Genomic DNA, 25,482 nt, shown 5'->3' on the forward strand with positions numbered 1-25,482 from the left:
ACCGTGTGATAGCCAGGCCCTGAGCCTCAGCAGACTTGCAACTCCTACACTCTGGTATATTGGACTTACCCCACTCAGCTAACATGGAGGTGAAGAAGGTCAACCAACACACCAGGGAGCCAAGACTGCCTACAACTGAAAGCAGAAGAATTGCATCCAGCATCCATGTGGAATCTAAGCCCCCTCTTGATATAGATGGAGAGTGGACACAACCATTCCAGGATCCACAGGATGGAGAAATAGAGTATGGATTAGAATGCATTTGCTGATATTCTATTCATGAACTATTGTGATTAGCAGTTGAAGAAAATGTGGCATTGGTGGGCAGAAAGTGGCCATGGTGGCTGCTTGGGATAAGGAGTGGGAGGAAGAGATGTGATGTGGGGGCATTTTTGGGGGTTGGAGTTGTCCTGGGTGGTGCTGTGGGGTCAGTTACTGGACAGTGTATGTCCTCCTTTGGCCTGCTGGGTGGACTGTAGGAGAGTGTGGGCTGTGGTGTGGACCATTGACCATGAGGTGCAGCGGTGCTCAGAGATGTATTCACCAAATGCAATGAATGTGTCATGATGATGGAGGAGGTTGTTGTTATGGGGGGAGGAGTGGTGTCAGGGGGGTGGGGGGTATATGGGGACCTCATATTTTTTGAATGTAACATTAAAAAAACCAATAAAGACAAGAAAAAATACAAAGGAAAAGAAAAGATTAAAAAAAATTCTTATGAGATAACATCGGGGAAAATCTTCATGACCTGGGATTTCACAATAGATTCTTAGATATGACATGAAAAGCACAAGCAACAAAAAAAACAATAGATAAAATTGATTTTGTCAAAATTAAAAACTTTATTGCATTGAAAGAAATTATCAAGAAAGTGAAAAGACAGCCTACAAAATGGGGAAAAGTAGCTTCAAATCATTTATCAGGAAAAGGTTAAATATACAAACTACATAAAGAATTCCTACAACTCAACAACAAAAAGATAAACAAACCAATTAAAAATGGACAAAAGACTTGAATAGACATTTCTACGGAGAAAATATAAATGGACAATATACACATGAAAAGATACCGAACATCTTTAGCCACTGGGAAAATGAAAAATAAAACCGTAATGATACAGCTTCAGAAAAATAGCCATAAGCGTGGCTATTTTTTTTTTATGGAATATAACAAGTATTTGAAAAGATGTTGAGAAATAAGAACTCTTGTTCATTGTGGTGGGAACATAGAATGGTGTCGCAAAAAACTGAAGAGGACAGAACACTTCTTAAATCATTCTTTGAGACCAGCATCACCCTAATACCAAAACTAAATAAGGATACCACAAGAAAAGAAAATTACAGACCTAAACAGTTTTGAATATAAATGTAAAAATCCTCAGCAAAGTATTAGCAAATCCAAATGCACATTGAAAGAATTATATACCATTTATCCCAAGAATACAGACGTGGTTCAACATAAGAAAACCATTTAATGCAATACACCACATTAATAGAATGAAGGAAATAAGGCACATAATCATTGCAATTGACTCAGAAAAGGATTTGACAAAATCCAAGACTCCTTCTTGATGAAAACACTCAGAAAACTAGGAATACAAGGAAACTTCCTTATTAAGATAAATGGCACTTAGGAAAAACCCACAGTTAATGTCACACTCAATGGTGAAAAACGAAAGATTTTCCTCCTAAGAACAGAAACAGACAAGAATGCCCAGTTTTTTATTCCTGGAATGCAAATAATTATTGTATAATTTTGTAGATTGAATATATATCAGCAAACTTGCTAATTTCATTTACTAATTCTAACTGTTTATACACTTTTTACGTTTTCTAAGCATATAATTATTATATTTGTGCACAATCCTGGTTTTACTACTTTCAAGTTATTATGTCTTTTTTTTTTTTCTGGCCCTATTTTACTGGCTAGATCTCCAGTGTATTAGTGAATGAAATGCGGATATTTGACATCCTGGTCTCGTTTCCAGTTTCAAGAGGAAATTATTTCTATTTAACCATTGAGTAAACTGTTTGTTCTAGATTATATTATTGATAATCTTATAGATTATATATAATATATATGTAGTCTTATAAATATTTTAGATTATTATTTTCCCTCATATTCCTAGTATTCTTGAAGTATTTATCATAAATAAAAACTTTGTGTTGAACTTTGTCAAATGATTTTTCTAAATCTATGAAAATAATCATGTGATTCTTCTCCTTCCTCCCTTTTTTCATTAGTGTGGTAAATTTCACTAAGTTTTCAATGTTAAAGTAACTTTGCATATATGGAAAAACTCCACCTGGTTGGGATTGATTGATTATATTTATCTATCTATCATCTATCTATCTATCCATACATAATTATATAGTATATATATGTAAACTGAATTTAAATTAATAATATTTTATTAAGGATTATTGCATTTCCATTCATGAGATAGACTAGTCTATAATTTTCTTTTCTTCTAATTTCCATGTTAAGGTTTGGATATGCTGACCTTATGAAAAGAACTAGGAAATATTCCCTCTTTCTTTTCTTCCTTGGAAGAATTTATGTCTGACTGGTGTTACTTCTTACTTATATTTCTTTTTTCAGTATTTGGAAAGATACACCAGTGAAACTATCTAGGGCTAGTGAGTTCACTGTGAGAAATTGTTTTAATTACGTACTCAATTTTAACCTTGACTGCTAAAGAATAGCATTCAATTCCTAACTATTTATTGAGGATAAGATATAGCAAGCATTATGATGGAGGCTGATGATACAGTGGTGATCCTGTGAGCCTAAACTGAGCCTATGTTGAGGTTTTAAAGATAAGACGCATGGGCTAGCTCTTGTAGAATGTACAGACTAAAGCAGGAGAGAGACAGTTGTCAACAATCATAACAGTAAATGTGATGTTCAGTTTTGATTAATTCTAAGTAGAAGTTCATGCCATGAGAGTTGATAATGGAAGATTTCATCTCCTGCAGAGATATTAGGAAAGACTTTCACGAGGAAATGATATTTGTAAATAATTAAATGTCTTCGACTTCGAAGCACTTCAACTTCAACTTCATTTTGCACTTCTGGCTTTCCATACTTAAGTGGACATTTTGCTTTTCATCATTCTGTTACTATCAATACTTCTTCCTGCCAGATGGCATCTCTGTAGACAACTGGTTGGCCACAATCAGCTGATCAAGTCCATGAATCTCCACAGAAGAAGAATTAATCTGGAATAAAAATCTCCACTCTGTGGATTCCCATAATCAAGCTATTAGCGCTCAGCTCTTTCAGCCACCTAGACCACTGCCCAGGCTCCAGAAGTAGTCCCAAAATTTTTTCAGCAATTCTCTTTACATATCTGAACCTATTTGTACATGCCCAGAGGTTCAGCAGCCTTCCCTTTATAACTCTCAAAACTCAAAGGGCACCTTCTTTCCTGATGACCCACCCACCCTGCTAATTCATATTAGACTAAATACCACAAAGACCTTGGGCTAGCACCATCCAAAACACAAAAGATACAGCCCTGCCTAGACCCTGTTGGCTCAGGTGAAGGGAAAAAATTATTTTCAGACCTCAAGGGCGATTTCTCCTCCTATGGATTACCAAGGTAACATTACAGCACTTTTCTCATTAGAGCAAAGAAAGAGAAAAAGAATCACAGGTTTAATTTTGGGGGTAAATTATGCTGTATATACAATAAAAGTATTCGTTAATTAACCACTATCATTTTGTTCTGACACTGGTGTGGAAAAAAGACACTAGTTATCTCATGAAAAATGCCTCATATATCCAATGGCAATAATCAGGCTGTTCCCTGAGCTTTTTGTTTCTATTATGAATAGTCCAACTCTTTAAGCTTTTCTGCAGGTCACTATTTTCTATCCCCTTTTTCGATTTATACTTCATTCTTCCCTGAACTTTTCCAGTTTGTCTAAATTTTTCAAAATGTGTACTAACCAAAAGAAGACACAATATCCTAAAAAGAACTTATGGATGCGTAATATTGCAAAAAGATTAATTCCAAATGTCCCATGATTTATTCCTTTTAACAAATTCCAGAATAATAGTGGCTTGGGGTCAGCCTCAAGATTTTAATTTTTTAAAATATTTTTTTGTCTAGTCATTTCAATATTTAAATTTCTCTCCTGAGTTTTATCCTGTGTTAAAAACCAATATTTTTGCTAATGTCACTTTGATCCTTATTGTGACATTTCAGAATAAAGACAGGCAAGCTTTCCAAATATTAAATTATTCCACATCTCAACCCAATTATATGTATGGATTGATTATTTAGTAGCTTCAATCTATTGAGTTTTGTCCCAAAATTCATAATATTTATGGAAAAAAACACGAGACAGTAACTCAAAATGTATTTCCGATTATTTCAGACAAATTTAATTGCATTTTCTCCAGCTTTAGCAATGATGATACAATTTTGTTTAAAACATAGACCCAGTTCTATTACAATTAAGGATATTTTCTTTTAGTTTCATGTATCTAGAAGAATATGAATAGATCAGATAATCTATTCATATTCACTATAACAACCATGAATAAATTCTATAGCATGTCACACTCTTAAAAGATAAAAAAGCATATTTGATTCTTTTTCTATAAATTATTGAATCAAATATTTCCAATCATGGACTGTTAAATAACATTAGAAACTTTTAGTTTCCTAGGCTGCTCAAGCAAATATCAATGTTTGGGTAGGGCTAAACAACGGGAATTTATTTTATGATTTGAGGCTGGGGAAAGTCCAAATCGAGGCATCATCAAGGTACTAGTTGCTGGCCATTCTTGGTCCTTAGCTTGTCACATGGCAAGCCACATGCCAGTGTCTCCAGGTTCTGTTGATGTTCAGCATCTGGCTGTTCTTTCTGGCTTCCTCTCTCTGTCTGAATTTCATTCAGCTTATAAATGATCCCAGGAATAGGATTAAGACTCATCCTGATTGAGGTAGCCCACGCATTCTTACCTGAAGGACCCTAATTCATTGTTCTACTTAGAATGGATTCATGTACACAGGTATTCCCCATCCCACCCACCCCACTCCTCCACATCAACAACCTCTTCCATCAATGTGGCACATCCACTGTACCTGGCAAATACATTCTGGGGCACTGCTGCACCACATGGACAGTGGTCCACATTGTAGTCCACACTCTCCCCCAGTCCACCCAGTGGGCCACGGCAGAGCACAATAACCAGCATCTGTCCCTGCATCACCACCCAGGACAACTCCAAATCCTGAAAATGCCCCCACACCATATCTCTTCTTCCATCTCCCTACCATCAGCAGCCATCCTGGCCACCCTCTCCACATCACTATTATAATTTCTTCCCTTACTAATCACAATAGTTCCCCAGCAGAACACCAGTAAGTCCACTCTAATCCATACTCTATTCCTCCATCCTGTGGACCCTGGGATGATTATGTCCAATCACCCTCTACATCAAGAAGGGCCTTAGATTCCACATGGATGATGGATGCAATTCTCCTGCTTGCAGCTGTAGGCACTCTTGGCTCTCTGGTGTGGTAGTTGACCCTCTTCACCTCCCTGTCAGCAGGCCAGGGTAAGTCCAGTAAACCAGAGGGTAGGACCTGCAAGTCTGCTGAGGCCCAGGGCCTGGTTGTCACATGGACAGTTCAGAGATACAGGTTTCCTGAGTATACACCAACCCAAACACCAACCACAGGTCTGGTAAAAGTAACAGAAGAGGCATGTGTAGAAAGGTCGTATCAGAGTCCAACTCCATCTCACTCAGGAACACAAACTCCTAAGTAGGGCCAACTGACACGTCCTGAACTCCAGAGCCATCTGCCATGACCATAGAACGTGTGGGTGTCTGCAGCCCTCAGGAGAATCAGCACCTGGGTTTCCAGCTACCTTGGCTGTCTCTGGTACCCTGCTGAGGCATGCATATGCATCACCCCTCTGATGACCTCCTGACTCTTTTTTGGAGACTTATAGTCATATAAACTCACTTGTCCTTTCCATTTCCCCCTTTTATCCAACGTCAACCTGATATTACATGTAGGCTGAGATATTCTGCCAGTCTGAGTTGACCCCTTTATTCAAGGTCTTTTTCTAGTTACATCATCAGTTGGTGCTTGGTAGTAATTCCTTGGCACCAGGGAGGCTCATCCCCAGGAGTCATGTCCCACACTGGGGGGAAGGCAATGCATCTACATGCTGAGTTTGGCTTGGAGAGTGGTCACATTTGAGCAACATGGAGACTCTCATGAGGTAACTCTTAGGTACCCCGCAGCTCTAGACCTAGTTCATAATTCAGGCACACAGGCTCATAATTGGAGCCATCAGTATCAAGGGCTTATTTTTGGACCATTCATCTTTGTTGGTCTTTGCCATTGCCCTTGGGGGATTGTTGCTGTTCCATTGGGGAATGTGATGATCTCCCCTGGCCAGGAACTCAGCACTCTCTCAGCTGTCGTTTCCAACTGAAACCACTATGAAAATATCCAAACCTTTCTATGTACCCTGTATACATGACCTGGAGAACTCCCCCCACCAATAACACCCCACACAAGTGCTCATTCCCCACCATAGTTGAACCTCTCTGTGGTCCAAATCTTCTTCAGAAAAGAAGTCCAATATATTGCCAGATTCCATTAAGAGTAAAATGGAATATAGTGAAGGGTTTAAAGGTTAGATATAGAATACACAGTAATTTAGGAAAATTAAATAAAGGAAAAATATATTGGAGTATCAAAAAATGAAAAAATGAAAAAGCTTTGTTTTTGACATTTTGCCTTTCATCTCTGCTATAGGTGAGAAGGAACTCTTTTACTCCTGTTTGCTTTCTGTGTCTGTCTGTCACCATCACCCTAGTAGTGAAGGCTGGTTTCACCATACAACTTTTTCTTTTTCGCTGCTCCTGTTCAGAGATAACAATTGCAGCTGGATAGGGCTCTCTGCTCAGAGGTCTGCTTCTAGATTCCTATAATCTTTCCCTTATTCCCCAGTCCTGAGGGTAGTAGCTACTTCCTGCTCTTACTTTGTGTGGTTTGCTTTTGTATTTCCCTTTGCTCCTAAACCCTTCAATACCTGGGTAACAAATTTCCTCTGTTAAATCCCCCTTACTTGAAAGCTCCTGAACCCAGACAGATGAGATTACTCAAGAAATCAACTTGACGTTTTGCTTCTCTTTATTATTCAGAATTTTGAACTATTAAATACAGATGTCTCTGACATTAGTGAGAGAAAGAGAATGAATTAGAAGACAACATCTTTCTTCCTTGGAAAAAGTTCTCTATAAATATCCAGTCATAAGAAATAACATACATTATGCCAAAATTAGAATCTACAGTCAGAATGCAAAACAGAAGTAGGGTCCAATCAAATTTTCCTTGGAAATCCCTAAATAGTTCATGAACATAACATGTGGTTTTGTATAAAATACTGTATTTAAATTATTTATTAAAAATATGTATAAAATGCATAGTATGTTTTAATAGTACCTATATAAAATGCAATTTAAATAATTTTGTTTAAATTGTTTTCCAATTTTTTATTTTGAACATAGCCTGACATTTCATAGTTTAAATTTAAATATAATGCAACATCACAGCTGTATCACTAAGTTGTTCAGATAGGTCAGGTATGTGTAGAGCTGTGAGAGGATATGGAAGTTCAAATGTTATTATGTTCCCTAGGATATGGTTTTGGAATCCAAGAAGTATAACATTAACTAGCCAAGTTTTAGTAGTTTAGAGATATTAGGCTTAAAAAGTGCTTTTATAACCACATAAGTATTTGTGTTAATTAGAAAAGATTTATATACTTCCTACAGAATATCTATTTTGTAAAGATTCCTAGGAGGATTTAATAACTACCGCAAATTCTAACATAAAATATATGCTTATAATTGAATATTAATTTACAAATAATATACAGTAGTACTTTGGAAGTACCTATGAAAATCCTCCTGTTTTCTCAAATATTATCAATTTTTTACAGAAAGTAGTTCTCATCACTTCGATGCATTTATTATAAAGGTACAGAGCAAAAGTGAGTGTCTCTTTTTTTCATGAGTATCTAACCCACTATTTTTCTTTTTTCTTTTGCCCTTCCCCTCTCTCTCCCCCCTCCTCCCCCTACCCCTGTCCCCCCATCCTGCTGTTTTTGCTGTCTGTGTCCATTCGCTGTGTGAACTTCTGTGTCTAATTCTCTTTTTGTTTTCTCTTCTTGTTTTTTTCTCCTCTAGGATTCACCGGGATTCAATCCTGGGGACCCCTGATGTGGAGAGACGTTCCCTGTCAGCTGTACCACCTCAGTTCCTAGAGGGTGTCTCTTTAATGCAAGGTTTTACCAGTAAGAATCTTCCTATATAATCTTTAAGTATGGTGATAAATCTTTTTTTTTTTAAAGTGAGCTCATCCAGGAAAAGTACCTCATGATTCCTACAAATGGCACTCTATTAATAATTCAGTTTTATAGGCAATTTATTGTCTCAGATTTTATATCTATCATTTCTTTTTTTAAATTTATTTTTATTTATTTTTTATTTATTTCTCTCTGCCCTACCTTCCATTTGTGTGCTCTCTGTGTCCATTCGCTGTATGTTCTTCTGTTACTGCTTCTATCATTATCAGTGGCACCAGGAATCTGTTTCTTTTTGTTGTGTCATCTTGCGTCAGCTCTCCCGTGTGTGCGGCACCATTCTTGGGCAGGCTGCACTTTCTTTTGCACTGGGCGGCTCTCCTTACAGGGCAAGTCCTTGCGCTTGGGGCTCCCCTACGCGGGGACACCCTGTGTGGCAGGGCACTCCTTGCGCGCATCAGCACTGTGCATGGGCCAGCTCCACACGGGTCGAGGAGGCCCAGGGTTTGAACTGCGGACCTCCCATGTGGTGACGGACACCCTAACCACTGGGCCAAGTCCGCTTCCCTCTATCATTTCTATTTTCCATATTTTTATTCAATTACATTACTCTCTAAGAATTTACCATAAGGTTTTAGAGGAAAACTCTTTTCTACAAGCAGTTATTAATAATACAAAATTATAACTCTCAAGCACTAAAATGTATTCTTCTCCTTGATTTATTTCTCTTAGTAAAGGTTTACTGAGATAATTTCACTGGTAGAACAGTAGTGACTATTATGTTGTATTCCAGTAGTATGTGTGAGTTATATTGCACCTATTACTATTACTACACATAGCCATGACCTATGTGACAAAATGAAGTGGCTATTTTCAGATAATTCACGTTAAAAATATTTGCTCATGAATACCAAAATAGATTTTTAAAAATTTAATGGTTATTTGATTATCTTTATTGGTCTTTAGTGCTTTGTGTACTAAATTTCATACAACTTTGGAATTGATACTCCATCTGCTTAATGAGTTTAGTTCTTAAAATATACTGGATTAGAAAGTTCTATAGCAAGTAACAGTCTCCCAATATATACTCCTGATCAAAATGGGGCCTATGAAAGTTTTGAGTTTGCCCCCTCACTTTTCCTGTCCATGCCTCACTCCCCACCCAGGGCATTCCATGGATCTAGGCACTTCAGAATGTCCTTTCAGCACCCTGACTCAGCCTGCCACCTATTTATTCCAATTATCATGCTGCCTCCTTTATTCCCAGTCATGTTCATAAACTCAAATAATCTGTCAAGCCTGAGGTAAGTAATCTGGTAAAAGAATCAATGCAGTCGAATGTAAATGAAAACTACCCCAGAACTTTGCAACTTAAAAACCGATATTTGGAGATTATGAGCTTTGGGATAAAACAATAAATTCCTAGTGGTGAAAATTTTAGTGCAGCAGGCCATCTGGCAACCAAAACGGGATTTGTGTTCCTACCACGTATACAGATGCTCTTTAATATTCTGCCTTTTGACTTTGAAAAGCAATATCAAATATAACAAAAAAATCTCTCCTCAGAATGACAGAAAAGATCTTTGTGAGAGTCTCTGAACTTAGAAGTTTGAATTTTTTTATTTCAGTTTTGAACAATTTCTTCGATATTTCAGGTGTGCAAGTTATAATCCTTGAACTGCAGAAGTTGAGCCAGAAGAAAGATAAAATTAATCTTAATTCAAAGTAAGACATAGACCATCACCTACACCATAAAATAAAGTTGTTATTTTTTGTTTGACCACCTGAAAGTATATTGTTTTCTTTAACCAGTTAAAGAGGAAATGTTGGCATGATTTTATAAAACTTGAGCCAGACCAGCCTTTTGTTTGGATCCATGATTTATCTCAAGACTTGGAATTCAGTATCAGTCTATTTGTGAAACTTTCTAGTAATCTTCAGAGTCCTATATCTTTATGAGAACTGTGTATCTAAGAATCTTAACTTTTTGCAAAGAAATGAATATTCAACTCTAAGAACAAATATGTTGAATATAATTATATTCAAATGATCTACCTCAGAAGACTTACAGTAATAATTTTGTTATTTGGGAAGTTAATAATTTTAATTTCATATATGTAATTTAGCATCAATGTACTAAGTGATAAAGCATCATGCAATATGTGTGCAGCAAGATTTTCTCAATGTCAGAGATTTACACAGAGTAGCTCTACAATTACAGGAAATGAGCTGTTTTTTACAATTTTATCATAATACTAAATATCTTTTGGTTGGTATACATAATAGCAGATATAGATTATCTATTATATTATATCTGGAGTTTTTTTCATTTTTTTAATCAATTTTATTGACTGTTTTCATAAACCATATAATCCATCTAAAGTACACGATCAGTTGCCTTTTGTGCATTCATCACTTCAATCAATATTAGAACATTTTCTTTATGCCAATAAAAGAACAAAGAAGAAAAAAACAACAAAAGCCAAAAACAATTAACCAAACAAAATGAAACTCTACCCTTAGTAGTCACCTCTCAATTTCTCCCTACTTCTCCTGCCATACAACTGCTAATCAATTTCTGTCTCTATAATTAATTTGTATTTACATTTTGTATAGATGGAGTCTAATAATACGTAGTACTTTTTATCTAGTTTCTTTCACTTAGTATACTTCCTTTTTTAATATTGATGGGAGGTTATTAAAATATTACTTTACTGTAGGTAGTTTGCTTGAGCTGTGTTTTTGCCCAAATGTCACCCTGATATTAACATCTTCTAACATTAATGTACATTTGTTTTGTTTCAGAGAAAAACATTTTTATATATGCGTAAGTAACCACACTTTTTTCACAGGAGGGTTTGCTATGCTATACAGTCCCATCTTCCATTTTTTAGCCTTCCTAGTGACAGACATAACCTTAGACTTTCCCTTCAACCACTATCATACCTATAAATTAGCACGGCTCATTATGAAAGTTTATAGGTAGGTTAGTGAAGTGTACATTCATCACTTGAAGCAATATTAGAACATTTTCCTTATGCCAACAAAAAAGAAAGAAGAAAAAAACAACAAAAAACAAAAACAATTAACCAAACAAAAAGAAACTCTACCCTTGGTGGTTGCCTCCCATTGAATAGAATAAGGTCACTAAGCATCATTGTGCATATTATATCTTCTTTTAAAATCGGGTTATCACATTGCATTTTGCAATTGTAGATGTCTACTTCCACTATTCCAGAGAGCTGCCTTTGTTAGGTGTTAGCCCTCTCATGTTAAGCATAACATTGCCGTGATTCAAATATTTGGCACCTCGTGATGGTTTGCAGTTTGCCTGTGATCTCCTTTTGCTGCATTCCTTTTTTTCTGAGTTTGCCAATAAGGTAAGTATAATTTTGGAGTTTAAAAGACATTTTTTTTTTAAAGATTTATTTTTATTTATTTCTCTCCCCTTCCCCACCTCGCCCCAGTTGTCTGTTCTCTGTGTCCATTTGCTGCATGTTGTTTTTTTTGTCCACTTCTGTTGTTGTCAGCAGCACAGGAATCTGTGTTTCTTTTTGTTGTGTCATCTTGTTGATGTCAGCTCTCCGTGTGTGTGGAGCCATTCTCCGGCAGGCTGCACTTTCTTTCGCACTGGGCGGCTCTCCTTATGGGGTGCACTCCTTGCACGTGGGGCTCCCCTACGCGGGGACACCCCTGCGTGGCAGGGCAATCCTTGTGCACATCAGCACTGCGCATGGGCCAGCTCCACACGGGTCAAGGAGGCCCGGGGTTTGAACTGCGGACCTCCCATGTGGTAGGCGGACGCCCTAACCACTGTGCCAAGTCCACTTCCCTAAAAGACATTTTTGTTCAAACAACTAAAGCGAATAATTACCTTGTTTAATTGCACAGGACAACTTGGAAAATTATAAAAATAGTAAATTTTTTGTTATCTTAATTGTTATTCTGGAGTTGAATGAAAAGAAACGCACACATAGAGTACTGACCTCTAGGAGTTTACATTGCAAAGATTAGGCACTTTTCAGCATGATATACCTGTGAGGAAGTTGATACTTAAGGCAAACTCAGAAATGACCTCTTTACAGCACTGAAGTATTCTCTGACCTGGTGCTTCTCAAACTGGAATCTGCTTCTCTGATCAACTCCCAGATGATGCTGGCCCTGTCAGCCCATGGAGCCACACTTTGAAAAGCGAGGCTCTGGAACAGCACTGTCCAAGAGGATTTTCCACAATGATGAAAATGTTCTATATTTGTGCTTTCCAATATGATAAGCACAAGACATAAGTGGCTATTGCACACTTAAAATGTGGCTAGTCAACTGAATTTTCATTTTACTTAATTTAAATTAATTTAAATATAAACAGCCCAATGTGTCTAGGGATTACCTTATTGAATAGTGTAGATCTAGACTGCCTAAAAGCCTTCATGCAGGTGCTCAGTGGATAAGCACCAGCTTCCCACCTGTTAGGTCTTAGGTTCAATCCCTAGCCCCAGTACCTCAAAAAAAAAAAGGAGTTATTGCAATATTCCTTGCAATATTCCTAATATTCCAAGACATCTGAGTCTGAAAAGTGAAAGAAGCTAGTTCAATAAATACTAATCATTCCCAAGGTTATATATATGAAATCTCTACAATCAGCTTTTTAAAACAGACATATCTTCTCACCTATGGAAACAAATGGGCATTCTAAGGTAAACTAACAAACAGAAATAAATGTTTAGCTTAAGAACACATGCATCCCGAATGGGAATGATATTTTCCCTCAACAGGGCTAAAATTGGTTCTCGGGAAGCAAAATAAACCTTAGGCATTACAATAATTGGTGGCCCTCCAAAACCCAACCTTATCTGACAAAAACTTATTCCTTAGTATTTTATTTTTCTCATTAGGGAGAATTTATATTTAAGTTTTCTGTTTAGGGAGCAATAATGAAAAAAGGCTAGAAAACACTGGTCTAAGGTAAGTACCAAGGTAAACAGAACCTGAATTTGAATAAGTTAATTTATTTTACAGCTTCCTAAATCACTAACAAAATATCATAATTTAACTTCAACTATCAGAAAACCTCATAAATGTGAGTTTTATAGAGCTAATTCTTCTAAGAAGGACTTGATTTCATTTAAAAACTTGGAGGGATTTTTCCCACCTTAGCCTTTGAAGAAATAAAAAGATAAGGTGAACAGCATTATCCACCAAAAAATAACAAAGTAGGTTGTAAGGCAACAGAAGCGTTTATCTGGGGTCTTAGAATTGCAATTCGGATAGCATCATTTAGGTTGCAACCCAAATTGTCTCCTGTCTTGGTTCTTCCAGGAAAGGTTTTTTAAAGAAAAAGAAGATGATTGTATAAGTTGTTTGTGTTCAGGTATTCCAAATGCCCTTCAGGTTAGATAGTTTACTGAGTTCTTTATTTTGTGGTTTGTTTATGGTGACTGGATGCCTTAGGTTTTAAAGAACACTGTTGCTTGAGGTTTCCATACTTTGGCAGTTTGTGATACCTGGCTGAGATTTGCATGAAATTAACCTCCAGAATGACTTCCAGACTCTATTTTAAACCCCTTAGCCATTGTAACTCAATGAGTATGGCTTCATTAAAATTGTCAGAGGATACAACAGCACTAAAACTGAAAGTCAATTGTAAGCTTTTGACACTTAAATGTACTTGAGAACCCTAAGTTCAGAACTAAACTGTCAAGCAACTTACCTCCTTGCTTGAGACTTGGGCTTTGTATAACTATACTAGGAAGCTCACAATGAAAGCTAAACACAAATAATGATATGACGCCCATGCAGAAGAACCCTAAAACTTAAATATCAATGAACTAGAATTTAAGATCAATGCAGTGCCTTGGCAAGAAGCAAGAGCTCTCATACAATACAAATGGGGGATGTTGAAATCTCCCTTCCCTCACTGTTACTGGACATGCTGTTAACATGACTTTTCTAACTGTGACTTTATGAAATGATAATTTCATAAAGTGGAGAAAGGGGGGTCCGGGGAGTGATTCATTCTACACAGACCATAGTCACTGTTCTTAAGAAGATTTGGTAAGAAATGGTGACCTACAGATGATGGAGTGCTAGTAACTGCTTAACACCCAGGTCTCTGCAAGAAAAAAACAAAAAAAAAACCAAAAAACTGTGATTTATAGCAAGTACTAATTTCCATAAAATACCACCACTGTGTCTGACATGATGTCACTGAATATGGGGTTTGAAAGAGATACGCGGCATAACACAATTCTAAAATAGTTCCCTCATAGTAATCAATAGACATGGTCTTACAATAACAGTGAAATTTAGTAAAATATTAAAAAGTGGTGTTTTGAATATTTATTGCCTGTTTCTAATATAATGTGTTTAATTGTAAGCTTACATAATTTGATCTTGCAAATGTTTCTTTTTAACAGTCAGCATACAGAATATTTAACAATATTTAACAATTGAGCTCCAGCATACCACTGCCTGTGGACAATAATGAGAAATAATGAGTTGAGAACTGACTTACAGTCTCATATCTGTAGGATTTATATGGCCCTGGGACATATTTTTCTCATGGAAAAGACCAGTTATGAGATTTATGGATCAGTGGTTTTATCTATCAATAAATTTATTAGGCTGACATTATAAACTAGATCCAGTGCCCTTAATTTTTTTTTATTCAAGCAGAAAAATGTTTTGTTATTTTCTATTTATTATCGTATACCTTAGCTTATTCCGTGTTTTTTTCTTTGGGCCTAAAACCCACTGTAGAGAAATAACTCCACCTTTTCTCTATATTAAAAATCTATCACTGGGAAGCAGATTTGGCCCAACGGATAGGGCGTCCACTTACCACATGCAAGGTCCAAGGTTCAAACCCTGGGCCTCCTTGACCCGTGTGGAGCTGGCCCATGCGCAGTGCTGATGCGCGCAAGGAGTGCCCTGCCACGCAGGGGTCCTCCGCGTAGGAGAGCCCCACACACAAGGAGTGCGCCCCATAAGGAGAGCTGCCTGGTATGAAAAAAGTGCAGCCTGCCCAGGAATGGTGCTACACACACACAGAGCTGATGCAGCAAGATGATGCAACAAAAAGAGACACAGATTCCGGGTGCTGCTGACAAAAATACAAGCAGACACAGAAGAACACAGAGCAAATGGACACAGAGAGCAGACAACTGTGGGGAGGGGCAAGGAAGGGGAGAGAAATAAATAAAAAATAAATCTTAAAAAAAAAATCTATCATTAGTAATAGTTATATTCAAAGTACAATTGTTCTGTATGGCACACAGCAAGAAGGCATGAAAACATAATAAAACACAAGGTTGGCTCTCTGCCCCTTCCCGTTGGACAGACAGCCGCAGCTCTTCGCGCAGCTCCAGCCGCATCCCTGAGACAAGATGGTGAAGACTGGAGTAAACGGATTTGGCCGTATTGGGCGCCTGGTCACCAGGGCTGCTGTGAACTCTGGCAAAGTGCAGGTTGTTGCCATCAATGACCCCTTCATCGACCTCAACTACATGGTCTACATGTTCCAGTATGATTCCACCCATGGCAAGTTCAAGGGCACTGTCAAGGCTGAGAACGGGAAGCTTGTCATCAATGGGCATCCCATCACTATCTTCCAGGAGCGAGACCCCGGCAACATCAAGTGGGGTGATGCCGGTGCTGAATATGTTGTGGAGTCCACTGGTGTCTTCACGACCTTTGAGAAGGCTGGGGCTCACTTGAAAGGTGGCACCAAGAGAGTCATCATCTCTGCCCCTTCAGCCGATGCCCCCATGTTTGTGATGGGCGTGAACCATGACAAGTAGGACAATTCCCTGAAGATCGTCAGCAATGCTTCCTGCACCACCAACTGCCTGGCTCCCCTAGCCAAGGTCATCCATGACAACTTCGGCATCGTGGAGGGACTCATGACCACTGTCCACGCCATCACTGCCACCCAGAAAACTGTGGACGGTCCCTCCGGGAAGCTGTGGCGTGACGGCCGTGGGGCTGCCCAGAACATCTTCCCTGCATCTACCGGCGCTACCAAGGTTGTGGGCAAGGTCATCCCAGAGCTGAATGGGAAGCATGGCCTTCTGCGTCCCCACCCCCGACGTGTCTGTCGTGGATCTGACCTGCCGTCTGGAGAAAGCGGCCAAATACGATGACATCAAGAAGGTGGTGAAGCAGGCATCAGATGGTCCCCTGAAGGGCATCCTGGGCTACACTGAGGACCAGGTTGTCTCCTGCGACTTTAACAGTGACACCCACTCTTCCACCTTTGATGCTGGGGCTGGCATTGCTCTCAATGACCACTTTGTCAAGCTCATTTCCTGGTACGACAATGAATTTGGCTACAGCAACAGGGTGGTGGACCTCATGGTCCACATGGCCTCCAAGGAGTAAGAGCCCCTGGACCACCAGCCCCAGCAATGGTTGAGAGGAAAAGTGGCAGCTGCTGGGGAGTTCTGACCCCAACCTGATCCCCCACCACTAAGCACCACCATCCGCCAGCTTCCATCCCAGACCCCCTGGAGAAGGGGAGGGGCTCAGAGGGCCCTACCTTGTCGTGTACCATCAATAAAGTATACTGTACCCCCAAAAAAATAATAATAAAATAAAATAAATAAAACACAAGGTTGATATTGTATTTTATAGCTTATAAGTGTATATAACACATGATAAATCATGGACAATTTATTCAGATAAATTTTCATTTAAACACAAATTATGCGCCCAAACTTTGTATTTTTGTCTCATATTTGTGAAATTCATTTTAATGGATGTTTATTCAGCATTTAGCATATGTAAGGGAAAGTATTAAATCAAATTAAAAATGAGGAATGTAGATTATTTTTTCCATTTTTAGGCAGGCAGGAAAATAAGGAAGATATTTCCATTTGTTCCAAACTTTAAGAGCCTTGACAACTAGAGGTGTTAGGTCAGGGGGGAAAAATATGTATCATCTGTCTTTCTGCTCTCCATACACCAACCACCACTACTTTATCACCACTTAAGGAAGATTTTAATTTGTGCCATTTGATTACTAGGAATAATGGTAGAGATCCAAAGAGAAAACGTAGGAAGAATTATCTTGATTCACGTAATAAAGGGATTATTAAAGAGTAAAAGGGAAAATAAACAGCATAGAATGGCGAGAGATAGATTTAGAGGGTTAGAAAGGGTTATTAGAGTTCTGAAGGCACTCTGGAGAGATGAAAGGGTAAAGGGGATTCTGAAGAGTTCAGGAAGTTTCCCTAGCTCTTCGGTATTTTTCAGTAAAACTTATTACTCTTGAATACTTTTAGAATTAGATTCAGTTTTCTTTTGAATATGTCACCTCCCACCCAGGCTTTAAATGAAAAACCCAGGAAAGACAGGTAACAACAGTGGGTATGTCACCTCTGTCCTCCCTAATTCTCTATCGCTCAAATCCATCAAACTCTAGAACTGACTGTTCATTTGAATCTTTACAATCTGTGAAAAGTTTGGTTCAAATAATTATTATTAAAAAGGATAAGAACTTCATTACACTAAGTTGTAAAGAAAATACCTTAAATATTTCTATTCTTACGAAACTGAATTCTTAATTTTAAAAAAAATCTTCAAAATAACCCAATCTTCTGACCTCTCTCCTATTATTCCCCATATAGAAATGGATTCAAAGTCAGCAGGGAAAAGAGTGACTAAACTGCTGACTGAATCACTCTGGAATCATGCATTTTAAAGCATAATTCAGCAATTATGTTTTGTCTTTTGACCTAGACATCTCTTTGTAACTTTTTAGCTCTGACCATCTTTTCCAAATTTCCTGCCTACCTGCAAGAGATTCCTGCAACATATTTTTCCAGTCTTTTCCATTTATTTGTTGAGCTCACAAAATTCCTGCTTAAAATATGGCATTGGTGAAAACTATGAAGACAACAACTATTGTTCAGACTGGAAATGTCTGTGGCCAAGAATAGCAATAATTTCTCTGGTGCTATTTCTATCATCAGTATTCTTACTCCTGGCAACTGTAGATCAGCTTTTGGAGATTTTATTGAACAAAGGAAATCTGAATTAATGAGCCAAGAAAAATGATCAAAGATTGGATGTAGTTAGAAAAAATAGGCAAAGGAATGAAATGTATTCAATGATGCTAATGCATTGCACAACTATTCTAAAGGATGTAACTTATCAACCTTTTGAATAAACAAACATAGGTTAAAAGTTGCTACTGTAATACCCTCTTCCAAGGATAGATTTTGACATGATCACAGTGAATTCTTACCAAAGCAGAGGGAAGGATTTTCCCTAATCTCTAACTCTTTAGACCCAAGGCCACTCAATTGAATCTTCAGAGCCTTCTAAATACCTATTTAACTAATCCATTTATACCAGTTGTTCCAATTCTGCATGTAAAGTACACAGTGGTTGTGACTAGCACCAACCAAAAGGAAAATATTGAAAATAAAATGTAAATACAGGTAAGTGTCTATACTAGTCTACTACTTGATGTAAATCTAATACTGATATGTTCTTTAATGCCTTAGGATCTGAAAACACAGATATTTTTCAAATCTAGAAATTAGATAAGTAAGACTCAACACCAGAAAACTGCATTACCAGCTTTTAATGAGATAAGACCCTGGGCAAATAGGCCAATAAAAGATGGACATGGTTTAAAGTCCTGACATGAACCTATATTAATGATCTACCACAGAATACAATAGAGTACACTCTAGATTCTTTGCAATACCTGCAATTGAATTGAGATATTCCAAAATGTGGTTCCTGGTGGCTATTCATATCCTGTTGATATTTTATAGCTGGGTTGGTTGTCATAGTCAAATTGAGTAACAGTGTTTAGACATTTTAGGGTCATGGCCTAAATTGTTCTAATAAATTAAACTTACCCCAATTTCATGCCTCACTGTGGAAGCTTGACATAAGGTGTTTCAGAAAAGAGAAGTTAAAAGAATCCAGAAAAGAGAAGCTCAAAGAAACTAGATAGCATGGAATTGAATGGCATATGCAGTTATAATTCTAGAAGCTTTAAATTAAAATCCTAATCTTAGGGGTCCTCCTATTTGGAATCATTGAAACAATTTATATTCGCCACAGTTTTCTTCTCTGTTGAATGAGGAGAATGTTGTCCCCATAAACTTATCATATAAAATGATACATTAAAAATAACAGTTCCATCCTGAAATTGTGAATATGCTAACGCTGATGCCAAGCACTTAAAGAGACTGCTAATATCACTTTCTTTTTCAAGAGTTTATGAAGTTTTCCTTGAGTGGAAATTTACCCTCTATGGCAGTGGTTCTAACAATTCAGTCGTGTGCTTCAGAATCATCACCCAGAGAGAACTAAAAATGCAAATTCCTGAAATCTACACCCCAGAGATTCTGATTTAGTAGGTCTGGGATATTCAGCCTGTGTGATTCTGTTGCAGATGGTCCACATACTATTCTGCAAAGCTCCTCGCATTGACCTGCCCCGTTGAAGAATGCATGTAACTCAGTTTCAGCACAGCTGTTGCCTCCCTAGTGTCAGGAATTAATCTGTAATGGGTGTAAGTGATTAATGTTATCAAATTGGGTATGTATTTAATATAATATTTGATGAGTATTTGAAGAATTATGAAAAATGCATATTGGTTTCACATTTAAATAACTTTTCATCCTTATTGTCAAAAACCATACTAGTATGCGTCAAAAAATTGAGAAAAATCTAATTGATTGTGAAATATGTTTTGTTTACATAGTATTTATTTGTTCAAAGCATTTTCTCTTAAGGCTTCTGGGAAATATTAGAAAAATTATATAAAATTACATATTTTAATAAGTCATCATCTGATGATAAAGGGTTTCCCCTCATTATCAGGTGCGTGCGTAAGAGAGGCAGAGAGAATTCTTGGGTACAAACCAAGAATACACAGAGAGAATCAAATCTGAAGGCATGAAACTGCTCCCACATTATATGACATCCCCAAATATAAAATGACCATTCAGCAAATGCTGGGTGTTACAAAGTATGGCAAATATCTACTATACAACAAACCTCTACACATCAGAGAAGCAGTAAAGTTGTCCAACACTACAGTTTTCTCAAGTTTTCAGAAGCAGCACAGATATAAAATACAATATTATAAGAATTGGTGCCTAATATAGGTGCCATATATATGGAAGAGGAGGTGTTAACAAGCTAATTTACAGGAAGAAACAATCTCTAATTATGAAAAACCATTGGCTTTGGATGTGGTTAGCCTTTTGGCTACATGGAATTATTCTGTTCTCTTTGTTATTCAACTTTAGCTAAGTTTATCTAAAATATATGTTTTCCTGAGAAGGAAAAGAAGGCAGAAACTGATAATTTGATTATAACTCCCATCAGTGGCCACTTCCTAGAGCTTACTTTAGAGAGTTAATTTTGCACTATTAATTGTATAAAGTTTCTAAGTTGATGTACCTAACAAATGCTATATTTTATCTATTTAATATTTTATGTATCATGTAATTTTTTTACTTGGTTTGTATTAAATGCATGCTTCTTTCCTTTGGGAATTTTAGAATTTAAGAAACATGATGACCATCTTCCCTAAATCACTGCATTTACCACTTTACAAAGTTTGTATCAGATATCATGCAAAAATGTTATCTGCAATAAGTGCTTAAAAATACATGAGTTAGACACCAGAAGATCCCAGGCTGCAAGTCTTTCTGAAAATACCAGATAATTATTCCTGTATAAGTCCCTCCTGCCACTATAATTCTTCCTTCTATCTACATGTGTCCACTTGGCACAGGGCACATAAAATGGCCTTTTGCAACCTTACATATTCCCCTGCCTTCTTACATTTCCTTTGTGTTCTTGGTGATAAAAATAAAAAAGTCATTAATTTCATTAGGTATTAACTTGTTGATAAATGTGATTTACTTTTCTAAAAAGCAAAAACATGTGAGGACAGTTGCTAGGGGTTGAATTGTGTGTCCCTCAAAAACATGTGTAAGTCCTAACCGCCAGTCCTATGAATGTGACCTTATGGAAATAGGGTCTTTGAAGATGTTCTTAGTTAAAAGGAAGCCAAACTGGATTAGGGTGTGTCCTAATCCAATAGGACCCCTGTCCTGGCAAGCAGGGGAAGGAGACACAAAAGTACCGAGGAGATGACCAAGTGAAGATAGAGACAAGAAGGAAAGTCATGTAGAGACAGAGATAGAGATGCATCTGCAAGCCAAGATTGAGGGCAAGCTCCAGCTAGAGGAAGCAAGGAAGGAGCCTTCAGAGGGAGCATGGCCTTGCCGATATTTTGATTTTTAGCTTCTGGCCTCCAGAACTGTGAGGCAATACATTTCTGCTGGTTTAAACCATCCAGTCTGTGGTACTTTATTAGAACAGTCCTACCAAAGTATGACAACTGTTACCTACTTTACAATCAGGTCTTTTAAAAACATATTTGAAATATCGCTTATATTTAACTTTTTAGGAGCAGATTAGTATTTTATAAATTTAGATGTGATTTTATAATTTGATAGCCTCCAGAGAGAAATATTTTAACTCATGAAAGTTTTTAAATTATGGCAGAAAGGCTTGCTTTATATTAGAAATTCATCTTTCTCTTTCTCTCAAGGTGAGGACTTTAAGTTTGTACTTGACCTTTGGAAATATATTTTCACTGAGTACTTCAAAAGGAAATGTTGAATTCTGATTAATTCTAATATATTTAAATATTTGAAATACTTTATAATAAGCAAAAAATAATTTTCCTATATTTTGGGAAGATTTTTATCCATAATTTAAATTTAAATGGATTTATACAAGCAAAAACCCAAGATAAAAAAAAAACCCTGTAATAATAAATGCTAATCAGTAAAATAATAAAGACCCAGGGAAAAACCTGTTATACTTGCGCATGTGAGACCAAGAAATTTTACATTAAAACTCATGAATTACTATGGAAGGATGTTGAAATATGTGTTGAAAAGACACACTTCAAGCTTCTAGTCTTATAAACTTGGTTTTATATTTTTCCCATTATTTTAAATTTGAAACATATTTGTTTTCTATGTTTTGCTTATTTGTTCATTTCTAACAGACTTTTCTCTCCTGCATAGAATACTAAAGACTACTTTAGATATTAATGTCTTCAGCCTGTTGCATGAAGCCAAACTTAGAATATATCATCGGACTGAAAAATGTAATTAATACAAAGGAAAGGAATTTCTAAATAAGTCAAGATTTTAGTTTAGAAGGCTTAAGTTTTCCCTGCTTATTCTACATCTGTTCATTTGTGGGGTTGGGGGCAGCATGTTTGGAGGGGAGAAACAAGTTCAATCCTCCTTCAGACATGTTAAAAATTACATGACTTGAGCTTCATTTGGTTTGCATGACTATCTAGACGTATTATTGGCGGCTCTATTTCATAACCCTCAAGTTTTTGTTTTTTTTTTAATCCACCCCCCCCCATGGCCTGCTTGCGGTCAGCTCTCTGTGTCCATTAACTGTATGCTCTTTTGTGTTTTTACTTGTCTCCCTTTCTGTTGTGTCACCTTGTTGAGTCGGCACTCCAAAGTGTTTACAGGCCCGGCAGCTCTCTGTGGCGTGAGGATGAGCCTGCCTTCACTAGGGGGCTCTAGGATGCAAACCCAGGGCCTCCCATATGGTAGACGGGAGCCCAACTGATTGAGCCACAGCCGCTTCCCTATCCCCCGAGTTTTAATCTGATGTACACTCAGAAAAAATAAGCCAGTATATTTACAAACCAAGTAAACTTGGAAAGTTGGAAGTCTTCTAAATTCACAATAATACTTATCTTAATACTTTTTCCTCAGAATTCCTGAGCTCTCCTTTCCTTCTTTACTTCTGGTTGTGCTGGGAAAGAAATATTATCAGTCAACAATTTTTTAACTTTGGGGCATTTTTTTTTTATCAATGCTGACATGTTTGATGCTTCCTATATCCTATGTCAGAAACACTGTTGACTTAAGTCAATACGTATTTTGGGCAAAAGAATGTATTTATTTTTCTTGAATACTCATGAATAAATTGCTCTTGAATGCTCATGAATTGTTGTTGAATAAATTCATAAATGAACAATAGTACTGAGAACAATTACTACTGAGCATATGCAATAGGTTAAATTTCACAAATAGGCAATAGTACAAGCACAAATTATGATAAGGTATAACTGCCACTTGCAAGAAATGTAGTGAGTGTGTGTGACTGAGTCGATATGTGTGCTGTGAGACAGGAGAATGTGCTAGATTAAAGATAGCTACAAATTCTTTTTCACTCTTGCTTTTGAGAAGTGAAGTCTGATTTGCCTCCAGTTGAGTCTGGGAAGGCCTTAGTGACTTCTTTGAATGATGGAGTACGTTGGCAGTAACGTTAGGAAGCTTCCGAGGCTAGCCCATAAGATGACTTGTAGTTTCATCTCTGGCTTTCTTGAAATGCTCACTCCTGGGAGCTCACTTCTTCTGAGAACTCAGCCAACATGCAGTGAGAAGCTGAAGCCACACATAGAGGTCATTTGTAGGTGCTCTGGTAAAAAGCCCCAGCTGGGCTCCCAAGCAAAAGCCAGGGTCAACCACCAATCTTCTGAACAAGTTATCTTGGACATCTAGGCCAGTAGAACCCATAGGTGACCAGAGCCTCAGCTGACATGAGTCTGCAACTACACTAGAGACTACAAGTCAGTACTGCCCAGATGAACCCATTCAACCCACAGAATAATTAAATACCAATAAATTGTGTTTTAAGTCACTAAAATTGTGATGGTTTGTTCTCACAGCCACAGGAAAGATGGAACTAAGTAATAGTTGTCAACAAAGCAGGAAGTATATTGTGTAGTTTATGCAGGGAGAACTACACATGTAATCTCAAGCACAAATAAGATTTCAACTAGAAGAAGTAATTAGGAAAGTCATTCCAAGCAGAGGAAAAAATAAAAAAAAGTATAAAGGAATGAAAGAATAAGACATGATATAAGTCATTTAAATTCAAATCCAAACCTCTCCATTTTTCTAGTTATATGATCTTTGGTAAGTTTCTTAACTAATTTAAACTCAGGTACTTATTTATAGCATGGGATTATTATAAACATACCTACTTCATAGATCTGTTTGGAGATAAAATGAGTTAATGCATATACTACACCAAACATAGTTCCTAGCACATGGTAAAGTTGGTTACTATCAGGTAGATATAGCCATACTTTCACATATGCATTCCAAGCTCAAGTGTTATATGCTAGTTAAAGAATATTTAGTTACTTCTCAAGGGTCAGGGTATGTTACATTCTTTAGTTTTTGTAAGCAAGTGTTTATAAAGGTAATTTTATTCCCTCAATGTTAGCTCACCATTAGGAAGCAGCCACCTAGTGGTTACTTACTCTCCCTGTATTAGAATACATTGAATTATGTTACAGTAGCAGATAAAGAGGGAAATCCTAGTAGCTAAACACAGCAAATGTTTATTTTTAAAAATCGCTGTCCAGCCTGAGTTTGCAGTGGGTTCTGCTCCACCATGGTATAAAGAGATTTACATCGTTAAAAGCACCACCATCTTATAGCTACATGATCTGGAGCACAAGTTCTCCTTGTTTGCTGAGACAGCAGGGAAAGGACACTGGAGGATCATACCAGGGTCTCATCTAGTAGTAACACGTACTCTCATCTCATTTAATTGGCCAGAACCAGTCACATGGTCCTCCCTAACCAGTGGTTGGGGAAGGGAACCAAGCCAATATAGATAGACAAATGGAATATTTGGTTTTACTGACTTCCAGACTCACAGACTTGGATTGCAGTCAGTGTAATATTAATAATAATGAACAGACCTCACTTTAAGACTGTCATGGAACATTCAAGTTACATTTTAGTAAGTGTGCATGTACATGAATTTGATGAAAATATAGAAACTAAAATAATGAAAGTAATAGGGCAAAGATGACCAAGAATAACAATATTAATATTAATAAAAATAAAAAATAATAGCTAATATTTATTTGTGGTTTATGATATACCAGACACTATTTTAAGAACTTAAAGTATATTATTTCATTTAATCCTCACATCTACCCAGTAAATTAATTATTATCCCTGTTTTATAGATGAGGAAACCAAAGTACATAGATTAAGTAATTAGTCACAGATCACCCAACAAGGTGGTAGAAGCAGGATTT

At 37.1% G+C, this 25,482-nt stretch overlaps 1 pseudogene; it reads left to right on the forward strand.

The window, feature by feature from the left end:
- The first annotated feature begins 15,706 nt into the window (after positions 1 to 15,706).
- LOC101443202 (glyceraldehyde-3-phosphate dehydrogenase pseudogene) lies at positions 15,707 to 16,902 on the forward strand (annotated as a pseudogene).
- The last annotated feature ends 8,580 nt before the right edge of the window (positions 16,903 to 25,482 follow it).

This window comes from Dasypus novemcinctus, chromosome 1 (genome assembly GCF_030445035.2).
Source record: "Dasypus novemcinctus isolate mDasNov1 chromosome 1, mDasNov1.1.hap2, whole genome shotgun sequence".
NCBI lineage: Eukaryota > Metazoa > Chordata > Mammalia > Cingulata > Dasypodidae > Dasypus > Dasypus novemcinctus.